Source organism: Manis pentadactyla, chromosome X (genome assembly GCF_030020395.1).
Source record: "Manis pentadactyla isolate mManPen7 chromosome X, mManPen7.hap1, whole genome shotgun sequence".
NCBI lineage: Eukaryota > Metazoa > Chordata > Mammalia > Pholidota > Manidae > Manis > Manis pentadactyla.
In genome coordinates this window covers 31,329,411-31,347,368 of record NC_080038.1, presented here as the reverse complement: position 1 = coordinate 31,347,368, position 17,958 = coordinate 31,329,411, and the positions used below count along the sequence as shown (strand labels likewise).

Below are 17,958 nucleotides of genomic sequence, written 5' to 3'. Positions count from 1 at the left end.
GTCTTCTTGATTTTAGCCATTCAGGCTGGTGTGAGGTGATCTCTCATTGTGCTTTTGATTTGCATTTCCCTGGAGATTAGTGACGTTGTGCATCTTTTCATGTGCCTGTTTGATCAACTGTATGTCTTCCTTGGAATAAGGCCGATTCAGGTCCTCTGCCCATTTTCTAATCAGATTACTTTATTATTTTTGGTGTTAAGTTGCATGGGTTCTTTATATTTTTTCGATGGTAACCTACCTTATTGGCTATATCATTTGCAAATATCTTCTCTCATTCAGTAGCTGAGTTTTCATTTCTGTTGGTGGTTTCCTTTGCTTGGCCTCAACAGCTCTTGCCCTCACAACCTTACCACTAGTGAAGGACTGACCAGAGCTAAAGTCCCAGAACACATTGTACAACTGTGATTGGCAGCCTCCACTAGATTCCATTTTTTGCAGTGAAAGTGCAAATGACTGAGCTGTGGTGTGTGCTTTCAAGTGGATTAGTAAGTATTTTGTTGAATCAAAATAGATTTGGAAGAAAGTCCTCTCCCCCCAGGCCTATATCAGTTCAGTAAGATAAAATGGTGTGGATGGATTCAAATATTATTCCATGGGGCATTTCCCAAATTTATTTTTCACCCATCTATTACTCCCTTTCACAGAGAAAGTTTAAAACAGCTTTGTTTGGAGTAAATACCGAGTTTTCTGTCTGGATACGATCATTTTTCTTTGAATGACTACTCGTCTATAAGTCCTTGATTTAAAATTACTGCTTGGATCCTGTAGTTTTCTCCTCCTCCTCTCCTCCTTCCAATATACAGCTAAATACTGCTTGTGATATTTTATGTCTAGGTATCTATTCAAGTCAATTTTGTTAACTTATTTCTCCATAGGAAGGAGAAAGCCGTGCCCCTTCTGGCTCATGGAAGGATTTTATCTCATTTTACAGAATGTTCTATGCAGCATTCATTTTAGTTTCCCTTCATACGATGGATTGCAGATACCTCTCTTCCTAGGTCATGTCAGTTTGTCGCTAAAGTATAAAATGTGAAGATTTGCAGGTGTCTTTCCAAAATAAATATTTTCCATTCACCCTAAGGCAATTATAAAGATCACTGGAAAATGTAGAATGAGGGAGAAATCTTTATGGTGGGAAAAAAACCAGAAATACCCTTTGGTTTATCCGACCAAAGGGGACGGTCCGAAATGGTGAGCAGCATAGTATGCTGAGGGATTTGTTACAACATTATGCACTAAAAAGTGAACCTCCCCATGACAGGTGTTTAAACCAGGTCATAAAGGGCCAATTTGGACATGAGAGACTGATTTCTGCATCACAGAAACATCCTCAAAGAGTTTGTGCTGAGGAAACTACCCCATACAGGCTGATCTGCAAATGCGCGATGATTTCCAGTCCCCCCTCGAGGTATAATCTCCTGCAGCCAAGGAATCCCTTTCCCCCTGGGAATCACAAGCGGCTTTAACAGTGACGTTCTGTTCTGTTACTTTCCCCTTGATTTGCTAAAGGTGGTTGTGAAACGATGAATCATCTGTGAGCACTGTGAGGCTATGAAACTCAAGACTTCAGTGCCTGGTTTACTGAGCACTACACGCCGGGTACAGCAGCGCCGATGGCAGCAAGGGTCCAAGGGTCGTTCCAGGGAAACAGAGAAAGCCTGTTTCCTTCTCAGTCTTGTAGATGGAACTCTACCTTCAGCTGCCAACTGCCGGGCTGCTACACTACCTGGTTAGGGTGGGAAGTGCTTCTTCATAAGAATTAACTGACGAATAATAAGTCATAAGAACATCCCTGCAGCCAAAACCTACCAACACATATGCCCAGCAGGTAAGGCTCCCCATTGCTTATCTTACAAAGGCGTTTGGTATGTCCTCTGTTCCTGGAAATAAAACTAGATGTGGGCCACCAACTCGGGCAACTTACCTTTTACTTGTGCAATCAAACAAGCTTTTTTTTTTTTTTTTTTTTAATTCTGAAAAGGGTGTAGAAGTTTAGTGCACTATCCCAAGCCAATTTATTAGTTCCCTGTTAGCTTCTTTCTTCTTGTACTTTCTGTCCCTTCATTCCAAGAGCACTTCGAAGGTTTTCCTTACTCTTCACCCTTAGCCTCTCATTCTTCAGCATCACTGGGTCACACATTCATTTAGTACATATTAAAGACCAGGTACGGAGCAGCCCTGACTTTCAAGATGCTCAGCATAGCATTAGGGCCAAGGGCAGTCTGTCCTAAATAGAGCACTTTGGCATATTTATTATTTTGAATTAAAAGTTACTTAAGAAACAGCCAGTGCAGGAGCAGCAGTCTGACCCACCTCTGTCTCCAGAAAGCAGGAAATAAATCTCCCTTATGAAAGGTACCCTCCCTGTACCAAGAGGTAGAGAGACATCCTTATCACCACAGATCAGGGATTCTGAGCCAAGAAGCCTGAAAAAACGAACCTGGTTACTTTTTACTAATTTATGACTTTAGCCCAAATTCTGTTTAGAATTCCTTAAGCTCCCAAACGTAAGTTTCCTTTGTCCTGTCATTTCCTCACAGATTTTTTTTGTCTCTTTGTCTAAACAGTATAAAAATTACCTGCCTTGGTAATTTCTTGAGGTCTCAATATCATGATTGGGCCTCTGTGCCCGTGTAATTGAACTTTGTTTTTTCCTCCTGTTAATCTGTCTTATATCGATTTAATTCTTAAATCGGCTAGAAGAACCTTGAAGGGAAGAGGAAAATGTTTCCTCTGCAACAGGAGAGAAGAGGACACGGGGAAGAGAATCAGCCGTTGCCCTGCTGTACGAGGAGACTAGAACAAAGCATCTCCTGCGTCAGCCTGAGGACGGTGAGGACGCCTCAAGTGAGCTGATTCTTGAGGGACAGGCAAGGACTAGGCACAAAGATCAGCATACAGGCAGAGGAGGAGAAAAAATTCCAGCAAGCGGCATTGCATGGCCAAAGCCTCAGAGGTTTGAGGGACCTCAGCACAGTGAAGAAAGATAGACAGTGGGTCTGAAATAAGCGGGGTGTGTGTTCGTGTACGCATGTGCATGCTCACACACATGCAGTGATGGTGGTGGTGATGGTGATAATATAGTGGAAAGTCTGTGACCTTATCAGCCGCCTGCCTCAATACAGCTTTCAATGTTCTCAGGGATGGGGATAAGCCCACTGCCCACAAGGCACATGAAAACATTTCCATTCTCCCATGAATATGGGCATCAAACTGGGAAAAAAAAACCAGAACCAAGCATGTGATTGCCTTTATGCAGGCATAAATCCAGAGAGAGATGGGAGACGTTGAGGACTGAGGTAGAGGGGCAATTTCTAAGCCCTTCCTGTGCTGGATTTCTGCAGTGTGACTTCTTATTACCAGTATTACTGTACCTTTTTTGAGGTGCTGCATGTTTACACTGCTTCTAATAACCTCCAATGTTCAACTAAAAATCCAAATATAGATGGACACCAATTTATAAATGCACTGTGCCCCCACATCCCCTTTCTCAGTGAGCTGTTTTATCCACAGTGCGCTTGCCCATAGAAGCAGTGTCACAAAAGGCAGCAAGCCCTTCACTTCAGCTTATCCACTGCACACGTAAAGCCTCCCTCGTTCTACTGAAAAGTCCCATGGGTTTTAACAAATGAGTAGTGTGATGCACCTAGCATTACATTACACAAAATCGCTTCACTGTCCCCTCAAATCCCCTTTGCTTCACATATTGACTCCTCACCCGCACTCTGAACATCTGGGAATCCCTGATAATATTTATTATTTCTATAGTTTTACCTTTTCCAGAACATTATATAGATGGAAAGATTCAGGATATCTCCTCAACCCCCTTCAGCCCCCACCCCATTTTCCCTATTTTTAATATCTTGAATTAGTATGGTACACTTGTTACAACTGATGAACCAGTATGGATACATTATTTTTAACTGAAGGCTCATTGCTTGTGTTTTATATTCTGTGGGTTATGAAGTATGTATAATGACATGTATCCATCATTACAGTATCATACAGAATAATAATTTCACTTCTCTAAACATCTCCTGTGCTCCACCCATTATCCTACCCTCTCTCTCTCTGAGAATCCCTGACAACCACTGATGTTTTTACTTTCTCCACAGTTTTGCCATTCCAGAATGGCATGTGTTGGAATGATACCTTACATAGCCTTTTCAGATTGGTTACTCTCATTTACCAATATGCACTTAAATTTCCTCTATGTCTTTTGGTGGCTTAATAGCTCATTTGTGTTTTATCACTGAATAATATTCCACTGCATGGATGTACCACTTTGCTCTTCCATTCTCCTATTGAAGTGCATCTTGGTTGCTTATAACTTTGGGCAGTTATGAATAAAGCTGCTATAAACCAATTTTTGTGGGAAATAAGATTTCAAGTCAATTGGGAAAATACCAAAAATATGATTATTGGATCTTAGGCTTAAACCTTGTTTCTATAAGAAGCTGCCAAACTGTCTGCCAAAATGTCTATACCATTTTGCATTCCTATCAGTAATGAATGAAGGTTCCTATTGCTCCACATCTTCACCACTACTTGATCTTGTCAGTATTTTGGATTTTAGCCATTCCAATATTTGTACAGTGTTTTAATTAGTGATTTCCGAATGACATAATTTTTAAAATTTTGGTATCATTAATCTACAATTACAGAAAGAACATTATGTTTACTAGCTTTCCCCCTTCACCAAGTCCCCCCCACATACCCCTCCACAGTCACTGTCCATCTGCGTAGTAAGATGCTGTAAAATCACTACTTGTCTTCTCTGTGTTGCGCAGCCCTCCCCGTGCCCCCCACGCACTGTACATGCTAATCGTAATGCCCTCTTTCTTTTTCCCAGCCCTTATCCCTCCCTTCCCACCCATTGTCTCCAGTCCCTTTCCCTTTGGTAACTATTAGTCCATTCTTGGGTTCTGTGATTCTGCTGCTGTTTTGTTCCTTCAGTTTTCCTTCGTTCTTATACTCCACATGTGAGTGAAATCATTCGGTACTTGTCCTTCTCCGCTTGGCTTATTTCACTGAGCATAATACCCTCTAGCTCCATCCATGTTGTTGCGAATGGTAGGATCTGTTTTTTTCTTATGGCTGCGTAATATTCCCCGAATGACATAATTTTGAGCTTACTTTCATATGCTTTCTTCTAATCTGTATGCCTCTTTTGGATGAGATATTTACTCCAAACTTTTGCCTATGTTTTAGATAAGTTTATGGTTGAGTTTTAAGAGTTCCTTGCATATTTTAGATTTTATCATATATGTCCTTTATCTTATAAATGTTTTGTGAAGATTTTCTCTATGTGTGTGGCTTTTCTTTTCATCTACTGATAGTGTCTTTCACAGAGACGTTTTACTTTTCAATGAAATCCAATGTATCAATTTTTTTCTTTCATGGATTGTGTTTTTGATGTTTTATTGAGAAGGTCATTGCCAAACCCAAGGAAACTGAAACTTTCTCCTATGTTATTTACAAAGAATTTTATAATTTTGCATTTTATATTTAGGTCTTTGATCCATTTTGAACAAACTTTTGTGAATGGTGTAAGGTTTGTTTCTGGATTCAGTTTTTTGCACATGAATGTCCAGTTGTTACAGCATCATTCGTTAAAGAGACTATTTCTCTCTATTGTATTGCCTTTACTTTTTTGTCAAAGATTTGTTGATTATATTTGTGTGCATTTATTTCTAGGCTATTCTCTTCCATTGATCTATATATTTGTTCTTTTGCCAATACCACGCTATCTTGATTATTATAAGCTTTGTATCAAATCTTGAAATTGAGGAGCATCAAGTTCTCCAATTTTGTCCTTCTTCAGTATGATGTGGGTTTTTCCAGGTCTTTTGCCTTTCCACACAAATATTAGAATCAGTATCCCAATATTTACAAAATTCCTTGCTGGGATTTTGGTGGGATGGCATTGAAACTACAGGTTGAGCTAATAGATACTGTAACAGTATTGAATCTTCTAAATCGTGAACATGGCCTAACTCTCACTTATGCTCTTCCTTAGTTTCTCCAACAGTGATAATTAGTTTGCTTTTCATTTTTATTAAAGTATCATTGATTTACAATCTTACAATGATTTCAAATACACAATACAGGGGGTTCAACATTCACCCCTATTATCAAGTCCTCACCCACTCCATTGATGTCACTATCAACAAAGTAAGATGTTATAGAGACATTAATTGTATTGTCCGTGCTGTACTACTCTCCCTGTGACCAACCTGTAATGCGATTGTGAATTATACCGCCCCTTAATCCTCTTCTCCTTCCCTCCCCACCCTCCCCAACCCCTCTCCCTTGGTGATGACTAGTCCCTTCTTAGTGTCTATGAGTCTACTACTATTTTGTTCCTTCTCTTTTGCTTTGTTTTTATTCTCCACAAATGACTGAGATCACTTGATATTTGTGTTTCTCTGCCTGGCTTATTTCACTGAGCATAATACCCACTAGACCCATCCTTGTTGTTGCAAATGGCAAGATTTCTTTTATTTTACGGCTGAATAGCATTCCAGTGTGTACATATACCACCTCTTTATCCATTCGTCTATTGATGGACACATAGGTTGCTTCCATATCGTGGCTATTGCAAATAGTGCACTGTTAAACTTAGGGGTGCATATGTCTTTTTTTTTTATTAAGGTGTTATTGATATACACTCTTATGAAGGTTTCACATGAAAAAAAATGTGGTTACTACATTTACCCATATTATCAAGTCCCCACACATACCCCAATGCAGGCACTGTCCATCAGTGTAGTAAGATGCCACAGATTCACTATTTGCCTTCTCTATGCTACACTGCCTTCCCCGTGACCCCTCACACTATGTGAACTAAACATAATACCCCTCAATCCCCTTCTCCCTCCCTCCCTACCCGCCCTCTAAACCCCTCCCCTTTGGCAACCCCTAGTCCCTTCTTGGAGTCTGTGAGTCTGCTGGTGTTTGGTTCCTTCAGTTTTGCTTTGGTGTTAAACTCCACAAATAAGTGAAATATTTTGGTGTTTGTCTTTATACACAAGGCTTATTTCACTGAGCATAATACCCTCTAGTTCCATCCATGCTGTTGCAAATGGTAGGATTCGTTTTCTTCTTATGGCTGAATAGTATCCCATTGTGGATATGTACCATCTCTTCTTTATCCATTCATCTACTGAAGGACAATTAGGTTGCTTCCATATCCTGGCTATTGTAAATAGTGCTGCGAAAAACATAGGGGTGCATATGTCTTTTTGAATCTGAGAACTTGTATTCTTTGGGTATATTCCAAGAAGTGGGATTCCGGGGTCAGATGGTATTTCTATTTTTAGTTTTCTGAGGAACCTCCATATTACTTTCCACAGTGCTTGAACTATTTTAAATTCCACCAACAGTGTAGGAGTGTTCCCCTTTCTCCACATCCTCGACAACATTTGTTGTTGTTTGTCTTTTGTATGTTGGCCATCCTAACTGATGTGAGGTGATATCTCATTGTGGTTTTAATTTGCATTTCCCTGAGGATTAGTGATGTGGAGCACCTTTTCATGTGCCTCTTGGCCATTCATATTTCTTCCTTGGAGAAGTGTCTGTACAGGTCCTCCACCCATTTTTTAATCGGATTATTTGTTTTTTGGATGTTGAGGTGTATGGGTTCGTTGTATATTTTGGATGTTAACCCATTATTGGATAACTAATTTATGAATATATTCTCCCATAATGTAGGATGCCTTTTTGTTCTACTGATGGTGTCCTATGATGTACAGAAGCTTTTTAGTTTGATGTAGTCCCACTTGTTCATTTTTGTGTTTGTTTCCCTTTCCCGAGGAGATGTGCTCAGGAAAAATTTGCTCATATTATATGCAAGAGGTTTTTGCCTATGATTTCTTCTAAGAGTTGTATGATTTTGTAACTTACATTCAGGTCTTTTATCCATTCTGAGTTTACTTTTGTGTATGGAGTTAGACAACAATCCAGTTTCATTCTCTTACATGTAGCTGTCCAGTTTTGCCAACAACAGTTGTTAAAGAGGCTGTCTTTTCCCCACTGTATATCCAGGGCTCCTTTATCATATGTTAATTGGCCATATATGTGTGGGTTTATATCTGGGCTCTATTCTGTCCCATTAATGTATGGTTGTGTTCTTGTGCCAGAACCAAATTTTTTTGATTACCGTGGCTTTGTAGTGGAGCTTGAAGTCACGGAGCGTAATCCCCCAGCTTTGTTCTTTCTCTGGATTGTTTTGGCTATTTGGGGTCTTTTGTGGTTCCATATCAATTTTATAACAATTAGTTCTAGTTTGCTGAAGAACGCTGTTGGTATTTTGACAGGGATTGCATTGAATCTGTAGATTGCTTCAGGCCAAGGCCAGATGGCCATTTTGACAATATTAATTCCTCCGATCCATGAGAACAGGATAGATTTCCATTTATTGTTGTCTTCTTTAACTTTTTGCTTTATCTTTGTTTTTGTGCAGTTTAGATATGATGTGCATAGATGTGGCTTTTTGGTTGTTGTTTTTGTTTTTTGTTTTTGGGTTTGTTTTTGTTTTCATTTGGTATTTAGCCTGATTGGTGTTCTATGAGCTTCTTGAATCTGTGGTTTGGTGTCTGTCAATAATCGGGGGCTTCTAGGCCACAAATATTTCACATATTTTATTTTCCTGTACTCTCTCTCTTTGGCTTCTGATACTCCAATTACACATAATGTACAGCTTTTAATAGTGTACCCATGCTCTTAGATGTTCTGTTCTATTTGTTCTTTTATCTCTTTGCATTTACACTTGACAAGGATCCAATATCTCCTGATAAGCCAGTGAAAGTTTTCTTAATTTCTGATACTTTTTTGTGTCTAGCATTTACTTTTGATTTTCTTAGCATTTCTAACACTTGTCTTATTCTACCCATCTGCATCCATTTTTCATATTGTCATTGTTTTACCACTACAACCATGAGCTTATTAATCACAGTTGTTTTAAATTTCCTTTCAAATAACTCCAACATCTATGTCATATCTAAGTCTGGTTCTGATGCTTGTTTTATTTCTTCAGACTGTTTTTCCTTGTCTTTTGGCATCCCTTTTAATTTTGTGTTGAAAGCTAGACATGTTATATCAGGTAATAGAAACTGAGGTAAACAGGCATTTAGTGTATTTATGTTAATCTTGCTAGGAGTTTGGCTGTGTTTAATGTTTGGTGTAGCTACAGGTACCAGAAATTTCAAAGTGGTCTACTATCCTTGGGTTTTTTTCTCCTCTGGACTTTAATTTTCCCTAAGAATTCTCCCTCAGAGAGACTCTGTCTTGCAGCTCTTTCAACTCTCATCCACTGTTACTATACTGGAGCCCTGTTAGTAAAGTGGTAAGATATGGGATTGGGAGCATATTCTACAATATTTTGATTAAATCTCAGTCTTTTAGCAGCACTGTGTGTCATGGCCTTTGCAAGAGTGTCTTCAGTGATATAGCTTCCCCTCCCTGCCTGAGATCTGTATTCCCTTCCCTGGCTGCATCATCACAGTCTGTTCCTGTGAAGCCCAGAACCTTGTTGACTATGTTTTTTCCCCGTTTCTGTGAGATAGGAATAGCAGAGGAGGCTGGAATGGAATTCCTTTCTCTTAACTGTGATAAGGCTCTGGAAAAGTCTTTTTTCCTCATAGAATCATTATAGAGAAGGCTCAGAGCATATTTCACGATGGTTACTCTTGTCTTTTCCTTGCCAGAGCCATGAGGGGATGTTTTTTGGATTTCACTAGGACAGCCTAGTAAGGTTCCTGGAGATAAAGCCCACAAAAGCATAGAGGCTCTCCTAAGACTGTGGCCCTCCAAGAATTTCCTCACTCTCATGCTAATCCATGCCTAGCTTCCAGCTGTTCATCAAAGTTACTATTTACATGTTCATACCAATTTATGATTCCACCAACTTCTTGTCTGGTTAAACAGATCTTGGCTGTGTCTCTCTGGATATGCTTGCGTCCTCAGATTTTGGGATAGCAATTTGCCCTGTGACCTTAGTTCTCTGGTGCATCCAAAAGAAGTCATTAATTTTCAATTTGTGCAGCTTACTCTTGTTGGAAAGATGGGAGCAACAAAGTGAAAACATTTCTATGCATAGATTAGGCTACTTATATTCATGAAGGTCAAATAGAGAATATGTAACTTATTCTAGTTTATTCATAGAGTTAATATTCAAAGTTGAAATATTTTTAGGAAGAAAGTTTTATATGCAATGAGAACATACATGGCAAACCTGAAATAAAACTAAGCTTGCATTAAATTTGTGCCAGTATAATTCCATCTGTGTGAATTTGGTTCCCAGCAGATATTTACATACTTCAGACTATGTGTGAAACATGCCCCACCAATACCCAGATGCACAAGAGTAAAACCGCCCAACTCAGGGAGCTGACATTCAGTTGCAGATAGACTAGTGAATAAAGAATATGACAAATATGGTATAAGGAAATAGCAGCATGATATGGGAAGCATGCAATGATTCTCAATTTGAAATTACAATTTTAGTGTGAGTTTTCTATATATTCATTTAGATTTCTGTTCTAAGCACTTTGCAATGCACTTGGCAAAGAGGTTTGTCCCCAGGAGACCATGTGACTTTGGAGGATACTAGGGACAATGTAATGAGGAGTTCTGCACATAAACTGCATTAACATCAGTGTTAATCCCCATTTCCCTAATCAGCTTATTGAAAACCATCTCCAATACCGATATTTGTCTATGTTATCTTCTAAGAACTTTATGGTTCCATTTTCACAGGAATACACTTATTTAATTCTCAAGAAAAGGACATAGATTTTAGACATCACAAGCTTAAATGGTAGAAAACAAAACCAAAACTGTTATTATTGTTTCCTTGGAGAACTACATATAATATATTGTCTCAGAAAGCAGAGCTTGGCACTCTACAAAGAATAACAGAGTCACCTGACTAGCACCAGGACATGTGTCGCCCTGATTTCCATTGATTAAATCAGCAGGCTCCATGGTATCCAAGGCTTAAGGAAATCTCTGTACTGTGCTGTAAAATCGTTACTAGTTTTTTAAGCTCCTAAAGTTTGTACTCAATTATTTCCTTTGCTTTTATATTGTCCTCCTGATCTGGACCTAGACTGATATGTGAATCTCCTTTGCATCTTGACAATACATACGTACCACTTGCTGACAAAAAAGTGCTATAACTCTGAGCTATCTCTCAGGCCACTTAATGAAACTCATTTTTTCTATGCCTCTATTATTTTAATTTTCCTTTTCTCAGACCCTCACATCACAGACATTATGTGTCTCACAAACTCTATCAGGGGTACTGATTTTTCTTAATAAACTAATAGTAGTGCCTCAGATTTTATACTCTCTAAAAGGCTAAGGAAAGGAAGACTAGGGCTTAGAAGAAAATACTGAAATGCTTCCGTAATGTAAAGCAGAGTCACATATCTTATTTTTATCCTTTAGGGAACTACCATTTGTTCTTTTTGCTAGACCAAAGAAATAGGACAGACAGATGTGTGCCCAAGTACATGACTTAACAGAGTCCTTTTCAAGAGAATAGTGGTGGTGTTTTAGACTCAGTGTTTATGTTGTTAAAGCCTCCTGATGAATAAGCAGGGTCCCTTCTCTGCCCTCTTTTCGTACATGAAGGCTGTGAAAAATTTTAAAGGACCAAAGGTTTTTATAATTCATGGCACATGGTGTTCCTCTCTGTGTGTGTCTGTAATCTTAAGTGGCCTTTAAGATGTCTCTTTACCTCTGGCCTCCCTGTTTTAAATGCTAGAGCATGAAACCTGAATGGCTTCTATGGCAGTCCCCTGGCCTTGCCTTGCAAACACTGGCCGGCCAGCCAATCTAGTTACAACAGACCTGATGCCGACCTTTGTGATAGTCAGTAATCCAAGGTGTCACACCTGAACTCAGTCTCTCCATTGAGCACCACACTGGATAGAGAAGGAGTCCAAAATGGTGGTATAGGAAGACCCTTCCATGAACACACTGTACCTACACAAACATCTGGGGCAATCCCTCCTGTAGAAGATCTGAAGGTTGACTGAAAAGCTTCCGCACAACAGAGACTAGAGACACCACATAGGGAACAGCAGGAGAAACGGAGACACGGTAGTGATGCGAACCCCACTCCCAACATGGCGACTTGCAGTAGGAAGGGGTATCACTGAGGAAACTGTACACGGATTCACCCACCCTGGGACATAGAGAAAAATAACTGTGTTTTAAAGGCCAACTGGTATATAAGTAAAGGAAACCAAATGGTGGGTGGGGGAACTGCTGGACTTCTCTCTAGGGTCAGAGGTGCTGGTGAGTGCCATTATATACATTCCCTCTCCACCTTTAGTGTGATGGGGAGTAGGGTCCAGGCCCTCTAGCTAGATTGCTGCCTCAGTGAGCTCTAGGCCACTAGCCTGCAACTCCAGGCCACCCCAACTGCACCCCAAGTTGGCTTCCCTGCCAGCACCTACCCAAGCTTCAAGCTCCAGGCATCCCACCAGGATGGAACCAGTGCAGAGCACACTGGGACACTTCTAGCCCATACCAGGTCCAGCCATAGTGCCAGTGTGCACCCTGCACAGAACACCCAAGTCCCCCCCCGAACCATGCCCAATTGGGTCAGCTTCTGCCATCCCACCGGGGTACCTCCTATGCAGAGTGCCCTGGGATCCCCCTAGCCTATGCCTGCTTTGGCTTCAGCTGTCCTGCCAGGGTACCCCCTATGCAGAGCACCCCCAGATCCTCCAGTTCATGCCTATTTTGGCACCAGCCATCTTGCCTGAGATCTCCCTGTATGGAACACCCCTGGACCATTAGCCTAAGCCCATCTTGGCTCTAGCTATCCTGCCAGTGTGCCCCAGGACCCTCTGGCCCATGCCTGCTTTGGCTCCAGCTGTCCCACCAGGGCAGCACCAGCACAGAGCACCGTAGACCCCCTAGGCTGTGTCTGCTACAGTTTCAGCCAGCCAGCCAGTCAAAGCTGCGAGGCACACACAGTCTACACAGGAGATGTTCCTATACAAGGTCACTGCTTGAAAACTGGGAGAGGTAGCTATTTTGCCCAATTCATAGAAGCTAACACAGAATGTCAACACAAAAAACAAAACAAATGTGAGACAGAGAAATATGCTTGCAATGACAGAACAAGACAAAATTTCAGGAAAAGAGCTATAAGTAATCTACCTGATAAGGAGTTCAAAGCAATGGTTATAAGATGCTCACTTGACTTGAAAGAAGAGTGGATAAACTCAATGAGAACTTGAATATAGGGACAGGAAGTAAAAAAAGAACCAGTCAGAGCTGAAGAGTACAATAGCTGAAAGAAAAAATATACTAGAGGGAACCAACAGATTAGAAGATGTAGAGAATGAATCAGTTATCTGTAAGGCAGGTAGTGGAAAGGAACCATGCTAGACAGCAAATAGGAAAAAAAACATAGTAAGGAGGGTTAACGGATCTCTGTGACAACTGCAAGCATAATAACATTTACATTATACAGGTTCTACAAAAAGAAAGTCAGAGAAAGGGGCAGAAAACTCATTTGAAGAAATAATAGCTAAAAATCTCCCTAGCCTGGGAAGGACACAGATATCTGGGTCCAGGAAGCACAGAGAGCCGCAAAGAAGATTAAGTCAAGGAGGTGCACACCAAGCCACATGACTAAAATGCCAAAGGTTAAAAATTAAGAGAATCTTAAAAGCAGCAAGAGAAAGGCAGACAGTTACATACAAGGGAAAATCTCATAAGGCTATTGGCTGATTTTTCAGCAGAAACTTTGCAGGCCAGAAGGGAGTGGCATGATATATTCAAAGTTCTTAATGGGAAAGGTTATGACCAAGAATATTCTACCCTGCAAGGTTATCATTCAGAATTGAAGGATATAAGGAGTTCCTTAGACAAAAAAATTAAAGGAGTTCATCTCTAGTAAACCAGCTCTATAATAAATGTGAAAGGGACTTCTTTAAACAGGCCATAACTAGGAGTAAGAAAATTATGAAAGGTTCTCGGAAAGAGGGCAGTGGTCAGCCTGCTCCGGTGTCTCTGGACGAACACAGTAAGCCCGATCTGGGAGTGCGGAGCAAAAAGCTGGAGACTGGAACCAGTGTCTCGGTCTTGGTGAACGGCTGTCATCGGGATGGTTTGCTTCGGCCAGCAGAGAGCGAACTGGAAGGAGTACCGCCCCTTCCAATCCCCGCCTCCCTCGCTCCTCCCCCCCGCCTCCCCCGCCACTCCTCCTTCCCGCCTCTCTCCGCCCCTCCCTTCTCCCCCGCCCCTCCCTTCTCCCCCGCCCCTCCCTTCTCCCCCGCCCCGCCCCCTGCACGCCTCTCCCCGCCCCTCCCATCGCCCCCCGCCCCGCTTACTCCCGCCCCGCCCCCGCCCCGCCTCCTCCTCCCCCTCGCCCCGCCCCGCGTTCAGCCGCCCCTCCCTTCGCCCCCCGCCCCGCATACCCCTGCCCCTCCCTTCGCCCCCCGCCCCTCCGTTCTCCTCCTCCCCGCCTCCCTCCGCCCTTCCCTTCTCCCCCGCCCCGCATACCCCGGCCCCTCCCTTCTCCCTTCTCCACCTTGTGCCCCCGAGCCTCGGTGCCGAAGTTGGAAACGCCAGCAAAGCTTCTCGCCGGAAATGTGGTTTGCGGAGTCGCAGCCATGGCGTCGCAAGGCATCGACATTAAATAGAACGTAGAAGGTGAGTGTGAGACGATATCTCAACATCTGGAACTTAATTGTTGGCACAGAGGATCATAGTGAAAAGGCAGGGTTCTCTCGTCTCCTGCGCTCCCCCCGCCATTAATATATGTGGAACTGTCGGTGACGCTTACGGCAGAAGAAACGAGTATTTCTGTGGGAGGTGGAAGTATTTTAAATCCCCGTTTCTGATCCTCAGAGGATCTCTTATACGCCTTTTGGCTTAGCGGATCCTGGCTTCTGTTACCATCGCTGTATTGCGACTGCTCTAAGATCATTTCATAACCCTTCGCTAAACCCAGCGGCTTCTTTTTGACGCTCATCCTAATTTCCTTTGGCAAGTAATATTGTCAACAATTTCCTCCCTAAAACTCTTTCCAAAGCACATATCCCGTTTTGTTTTTTTCTTCCTAGTGCCATCTTTTCTCAGCTTTCCTTCCGCCTCCCCTCTGCCTACCTGCCAGGGCTTGGTGTTTCTTGGTGTTCTGGCCTAGATTTCTTTCTGTTTTCACCTTTCTTGGGTATCTCAGCCAGTCCTACACTTGAAGCTACAACCTATATATCAACGACTGTCTGTATTGGAAACCCAGACTTCTTCCTTGAAATGTGATTACGTATGTCCCTCTACTGAATAGCTCTACTTAAATGACCCATTGCCGTCTCAAACCTAGAATGTCCCAAACAAAACTCATTATCTTCTCTCCATATGAAACCTCTTCTGCCTCCAGCATTCTCTTTCTTTCATTAATAATATCAACACCTTATTAAATCACCCAGGCTAGAAAACTTGGAATCATTTTTGATGAATTTCTCTCTCCCTCAGCTCCTGAATGCAATCAGTCATCAAGTCTATTGATTATCCTGTCACTTAAATGCCACTTGATTCTGTTTCAGCCTTTTCATTCCTGCAGGCCCTGCTTAGTTGAGGCTCTCACCATCTCTTGCCCCGACTTAAAATAACCCCCTAACTGGAATTCCTGCCTCCAGTTTCTCTCTTCTCCCAGACATCGTCCATATTATTATCAAAAGTAGTTTTCTGAGAAACAGCTCTGGTCGTGCTGCCCCCCTACTTTTAAAAAAGTCACAGCTCCAATGTTTTGCACTTCCTAGAGAGGAAATTATTATAAAGTCCCTACCAGCGTTTCGTCATGGCTCTGCTTTGGCTTGTATTAGCATTCATCCCTTTGAATTGCACTTACTGTTTTACCTGTCTGCTACCATGCTTGGACCTATGAGTTCTCTAAAGGGCAAGAACCTTGTTTCAAACTGTATTTAAACTTAAATACAACTTAGTATTCACAGCATCTGACATAGTGCCTGGACCCTTCTGGAAACTTAAAAATACATTTATTAAAGGAATGAATAAATGCACTCATTCTTATGTACCATGGGACAATCTCTGGGAACAAGTTGAAACCTCACCCAACTTTTCTCTTCCACTCAAGAGAGTATATTGGAATGCAAGTGAGTGGGAATAAGTATGAATTGGCTCATTAAATAAATCACAGATTTTCCTTTCTAAAAATATTATTAAAAAGATACTACTTGCAGCATATCTCAAAATTGATCTGTGCCACAGTGATGTGTCCTGGAACATAATCTCATGGTTGAGAATGGCCCTAAAAAACCAGGGAAGTGCTCTTCCTCTCGGTTTTTCTGAAAAATGTAGATCCAGTGCTTTTTAGGTTTGGGAATTAAACCTTAATGTATACCTTTTAGAGGTTTTTTTTTTTTTCCCCCATGCTTTGGTGCTTTGTGCATACACACACCCTGAAGCCTCTGATGATGGACGCATTTTTAAAAATCAAATACATACATCATTGCCCTTTCTCATAAATGCAGCCCTCCAGGTCAGCACTAAAGTCCACTGCAAGATGTTTGCAGTATTTTATTTCTTGTAATGCTTGTTCTACGTGCAAACAGCTTTTTTGCACTTCCAGTGTTGTCATTGCAGGTTCCTCAGAACATTATGCAATTTTCCAAAGACATAATGAAAATAGCAAATTGTTTTTAAAGAGAACTTAGCGAAAGGGTTTATAAAGTTTTATCTGTACTTAGAGACTCCAGTGGCCCTCCTAACTCTAAATCCTGTGATTTTATGATTAAACTCTTGCTTTAGGCTAAAGGGAAAGGATCATTTCTTGTTCTGAAAGGAGAAACTAAGTCAAGTAGAAGTGACATAGGCAGTGCAAAGTCTTTGATTGCATTCAGTTGCCCCTCTAGAAAGTGAGAATATGACAGTACAACTTCCTATAATCGCCCCTCTTGCGCTATTCACAAATAATGTGAACTTTAGTATTTTGTATTCTTACTAAGGTACATTCATGCAGCGGATTTTGAGCCTTGAATACATATTGTTTGCAGGAAGTACCTTCTTTCTTGAAGAGAATTCTATTTTTGGTGTGCCCATCTATGTGTGTAAGAGAGGATTTGGCACAGGCAAACTGTCTACGGATTTTTCTGAAGATTTTCAGAAGGCTTTTAGAGAACTTGCTCTGTTTTTTAAGGGAAAAAGTAAGAAGCTCAAGGATCTCCACTGAAGTAAACAACATGTAAAGATAATGCACAGAGTCCTTTTCTGAAGGGGAGGGGCAGCACACATTAAAGCAATTGTTTTTCTTCCCTGGATGAAAACTAGAAGATGCCACTGAGTTCAATGGAGTTATTGTATAATAAACCACTCACTGTGCTCCAAAACTGGGAGCTCTTAGGTCAGGTGCAACTCTCCTCCAACAGGAACCGTGCGTGAGCAGGTGAGATTAGGAAGAGTTTTGCTGTGAAACACTGGGCACCAGACAAATGGTGGTCAGTTAAGTAACATCTAAGGGACCTTGTACTGGAGCTCCCACTGAATTCAGCCCACAAGGAAAGGTCAGGAAAGGTGGGAAAACTACACATCGCACCTGCCACTTGATTATTAGAACTCTACTAAAGGAAGCTTAGAATTTCCCCTGTAGCAGTCTAATAAGGGCTTGGCATTTGTGTTACATGATTTTATTTGGTAGTGTGAAGTAACTTAATAGACTCATTATACTGAGAAGATTAAGGCAAATAACTTTGATTTCGCTATCCTAAAGAATGTACTGTTTTTCCTAGCATATTGTGGACACAGTGCAGGCTCTATATTATTGGCACCGGGCACTTACTGCAGCTAGGAGAGCTACCCATGGTGGAGGCAGTACCTTGGCATCAGTGAGGCGTGCACGTGTGTATCCAGGTTGGTATTCACCTTCGACAGCTTTCATGAAGGAGCCAGAGAGCTCTTTTCAGTTCTACACAT

The 17,958-nt window shown here is 41.5% G+C and overlaps 1 protein-coding gene across 12 annotated transcripts in view; it reads left to right on the top strand.

Annotated features, from left to right (window-relative positions):
• Positions 1 to 14,515: 14,515 nt before the first annotated feature.
• Positions 14,516 to 17,958, top strand: part of LOC118934031 (zinc finger protein 772-like) — an 86,068-nt gene continuing 82,625 nt past the window's right edge. For 9 of the 12 annotated variants that reach the window (XR_008995102.1, XR_008995101.1, XR_008995100.1 and 6 more), the window contains exons 1-2: positions 14,516 to 14,679; positions 17,775 to 17,895. The gene's annotated coding sequence lies outside the window, so the exon portion shown is untranslated. The remainder of the gene's footprint in view (positions 14,680 to 17,774; positions 17,896 to 17,958) is intronic. The other 3 variants (XM_057495558.1, XM_057495556.1, XM_057495559.1) reach the window with 3 other exon arrangements.